The sequence below is a fragment of the Onychomys torridus genome, chromosome 9, assembly GCF_903995425.1.
Source record: "Onychomys torridus chromosome 9, mOncTor1.1, whole genome shotgun sequence".
In the NCBI taxonomy this organism is placed as follows: Eukaryota; Metazoa; Chordata; class Mammalia; order Rodentia; family Cricetidae; genus Onychomys; species Onychomys torridus.
Genome location: NC_050451.1, coordinates 87,303,286 through 87,307,860, shown reverse-complemented (window position 1 = coordinate 87,307,860; position 4,575 = coordinate 87,303,286). Strand labels below are relative to the sequence as shown.

Sequence of the window (4,575 nt, the reverse complement as noted above, 5' to 3'; positions counted from 1 at the left end):
AGGGTTCCCTGTCCAAATGCAAGCTCACTCTTTTCCAAAACACATTTGCAATTTTGCATATAAATTCTACATCTTTACAATTTCTTTATCAAGCACATACAGTTAAGCTGATTGCTCATTAATAATATTGTTTAGTAGTCTCATTATGGAAGAATACAAATCATGTATCTGTCAAAAGATACAAATGTTTTAACATATGAGCTGTTAATAGCTTTATTAAAATAATTTCTATAACTCTTATTAAAGAGGTTTCTGCTGAACAGCATGTAGTATAAATGGACAAAGGTTATGCCTCACATTCTCTACAGACACATAGAGCTATATGTTACAGTAATAAGGCTTTGTATAATGAGATCATATATCATCCAGCTGGAATAAAATGAGATTTTGAAAACAAAGTTATTGTATTATTAAACAGGATATGAAAAAGACATTTCTCCCCTTAGAATGTTGCTTTGAGTTTAAACAGAAAATATTTGTATGGGAACAAGTGATAATAACTCATGAACAATTCTGCTTCAACAAGTTTCTTTGGAGGGGGGTGCCATAAAGCACCTCACTTCAAAACTCTCATCACACTTATGGATAAGGTCACTTAGGTCACAGGCAAGCCATAGAGGTTGGGTAGAAAGCAGACACAGCATCACCATTCCCTCAAGGAGAGGAGAGCTGGGCACAGACTAGATGCCTGTTGGTCTTCACATGCCGAATGAAGGAGAAGAAGGTTGATCAGCACAGAAGTGAGGGGTGGCCTGCATGCACCTTATCATCATGATGGCAGCAGTCACAGCCTCTGTGCCCTCCTCGATGACCACCACAAGACTTACACATGACAGAAACAAGCCTTGTTGGAAGACATTTCTAAAAATGCCTCCCTGCCCTGCCCGAGGGTACTACATGCCCAGCCTGCACAGGAGCTCCTTCATGTCTTAATTCCCCTCCAGTTTAAATTGCAGGAGGGGATCTTCCACCTTTTCTTCATGCATCTTGTCCAGCCTCATCCACTCTATGAATTTCTCTTATTTCCTTTCTCATCATTTTCAGTTCAACATCTTTATCTGGAAGCATGAAGATCACGTTCAGCTCATTGCCAACACAGGGAAGCAACAGAACCTTGAGTAATAGCTCTCTTATAGGTCATCTTAAAAGTAGACTGCTTGGGGTTGGGGATTTAGCTTAGTGGTAGAGCGCTTGCTTAGCAAGCGCAAGGCCCTGGGTTGGATCCTCAGCTCAAAAAAAAAAAAAAAAAAAAAAAATCACAAGTCTTTTCTTGAAGAGCTTTTGGCTGTTTTGAGCAAGTAGGTACTGAGAAGTGACTGGAAGCTCTGGTAGACATCTCCACCTCCGTTGCCACTACATTTATTCAAAATGAGAAAGAAAATTGAAAACAAAGATTGTGAGTTCAATGCTAGCCTGGGCTACTTAGCAAGACCTATCTAAATCATCTGACTTTCATTGTTTCCTTTTGCACCCACAAAAACCATGGCCAGAGCTGAAGAAATGCTCATGGGTGAGAAAAATACATTTCCAAGCTGTCCTCACTCAGTGTTGTCAAAAGGCTTACAGCAAAGGTGCCATTTTTTACAGCAGAGAATCCATGATGGCAAACGGGGGATACTTGGTTCCCCAGCCAGTAGCAAGCAGAGCAGAGACATCAACATTTCTTAATGAGTCAATATTTTTTCTTGCAAAGAGCATTCTTCTCACTTGATTTGTTAGCATTCTAGAGAATATCTTTTAGTTGAAATACTCTATCATTACTTCCATGTTGCCTCACAAGGCCAAATCTGTTCGTTTTGTGCAAGCCCCACATCTGTTTTACTGGAAAATTGCTATTTCTCACATGCTAAAAATACATATTAGAACCAAAAAATCCTCCCAATGACTACCCAGAGTCTGCATGTTCACTGCTAGTACAAGTATTCAGTGCTCCTTGAACTGCACAAAGCCAACACTACATTTGCATGTGTTAACATTTCTACTTTTCGTAAAGAGTATTCTATTATTGTTGGACACATTTTCAGAAAGAGAGGTAATGCCCATTTTTCCCCTAAGAAAGTAAACTTGGGCATGAGCAGAGCTAGGTAGCTTCCTGGGCCAGTGCTTGAAGGTAAAGAGAGATGGCAAGTGGTATGATGAAACCAAGAAAAGATGGAACTCAAAGACAATCAATGTCAGTAGTTAGAGTCATTGCCATCAACTAGACTTTCACAAGAGAAATGTATAATGGGGTCTCTGGATCCATAAAGCTTCATTGAGCATGCAGGCTTTTTTATCCTTCTTATCTGGTCCTTCATATGAACCTCTAGAAGGGATATAACTCAGAGGAGAGTTTTTCACTGTGTAACCTCCTCCACAGCCAGACATAGGGGCTCATGTCTGTAACAGTAGAACTGAGAAGAGCTGAAGAAGAATTGTGGGCCAAGTGAGCTAGATTAGCAGGTAAAGGCGCTTGCTGCCCAAGCTGATGAACCCTAGTGACCTAAGTTTCATGCTAGATACCTATGTATGTGGTAGAAGGAGAGAACAGCCTCCACAGAGTTGTCCTCTGACCTCCACGTGTGCACTGTGACACTCAAGCCCAGACATACATACACATAATACACGTACGAATAATAATAATGAGAAATAAAATTGAAAGCAAAGATTGTGAGTTCAATGTTAGCCTGGGCTACTTGGCAAGACCTATCTAAAACAAACAAACAAACAACAACAACAACAACAATAAGCACTGTCCCCTCACCATCACTTCCATGTGCCCTGGGCCAAAACATGGGTGTCGGAGTACTTCCAATCATTCTCTACACTGCTTACAAAACATAAATTGAATGTCATTCAACATCTACTGCTTGAAGGCAACCCAAAAATTGCTAAGTGAGTTGGCACAACGTCTCCATTCATACTTACGTTTCAAACCGTATATTTTATGTCACAACAACTTCAACTAGAAAAGATGCTCCCGTTCTCTCCCCTAAGTCCTGGTTCTTAAAGCACAAAAGGAGTGAGCTATGTTTCTCAAAGGCTCTCTCTATTTCCCATCTCCCAATTAGGAAACATTGTGATTGCTAAACGCCTGACCGTCTGGCACTTCCCAAACTTCACCCCAGTGCTTCATAGAGAAAGTTACCTGGAAAGGGCTGATTGACAACCAAGAGGAATCCAGGCCCTGCAGAGTCTTGGCATAACAAAGTCCTTCCAGCATAACCAGTACAGCAGAGACAGGCTGGGAAATACTTGATTCATTTGTTCTCTTGAGCATTTGCTAAAGCAGTGTGCTTGCCAATTAACCTATCCTTATTAATTCAGTCTGCCCCCTGGCCAGCTGCACCTACTACTCTGCTTTGATTGACGTATCCCAGTGCATTTTATATCTTTCTCATTAAGAAAACAGATCTAGAACAAGTTCTCTGAAGTAGTCAATGCTACTCCTATGACACTAGAGACAGAAGGAGCCCCACACTCCAGTGATATTTTCCTTATGGAATCTCTGAACCTGGGGGAATGACTTACACAGTAGAGCTACCCCCATTAAGCAGTGGGCCACTAGACCCTCGGTTTCCACGTTCAACCAACTGAGGTTCAAAAGTGTGCAGCAGAGAAATGTGTATGAACTAACCATGCTCAGCCCATTGTTTATTTTTCCAGTGCTGCAGGTAGAACCTGGGTCCTTGCCCATGCTCCACAATTGCTCTACCACTGAGCTGCACCCCCAGCCCCAGGCTTTTCTGCTCTTGCCTGCACAATACATGTAACAAGTATTTACATAGCATTTACATTGTATTCTGTAGTATAAGCAAAGCAGAGACAATGTAAAGTGTGTTGCAGGATGCGTGTAAGTTTCATGCAAATTTTGCCCTTTATATTAGGGACTTGAACAGTCTCAGCTTTTGATATCCAAGGGACAACTGTATGTACACAATACATTCACAGTTTCCAAATTCTTTCCATGGATTTCTCTTATCTTATATAACAGTACGCCCTAAAAGAAATAGAGCAGTTTCCATTCTGTATAATGTTGTGGGGGCAGGGGTGGTTAGAGAGGCTACAACAGTGATTCTCAACCTGTGGGTCACCACCCCTTTGGGGCTGAATGACCTTTTCACAGGGTTGCCTAAGGCCATTAGAAAACACAGATGTTTACATTACAATTCATAGCAGTAGCAAAATTATGGTTAAGAAGTAGCAATGAAAATAATTTTAAGGTTGGGGATCACCACAACCTGAGAAACAGTATTTAAAGGGTTGAAGCATTAGGAAAGTTGAGAACCACTGGGCTTTAAGAAACTAGATCAAGTTCCACATCAAGAGACTAGAAACTGCAAGTCTGAATAGCACTGTCTTCTAAAAGAAAACTGGAATGAATCCTCCACTCTCCATCTTCAAAGTCCACATTATGGTCCTAGTCACCATCCTCTTTCACTTAAACACAGAGTTCAGAGTTCACGACTGGCCCGGCACCCATTCTTCTAACCATGCATTGCCAGCATGCCAACTATCAGAGCATGCTGCTTGGATCTGTAATGGCTCCATCCCATTGAATGCAAGATCCATGGAAACTCCTCACTGTGGGCAGCA

General features: G+C 41.4%; 1 pseudogene; it reads right to left on the bottom strand.

Moving 5' to 3' along the window:
- Positions 1–654: 654 nt before the first annotated feature.
- LOC118590789 lies at positions 655–3,676 on the bottom strand (annotated as a pseudogene).
- Between the last annotated feature and the right edge of the window lie 899 nt (positions 3,677–4,575).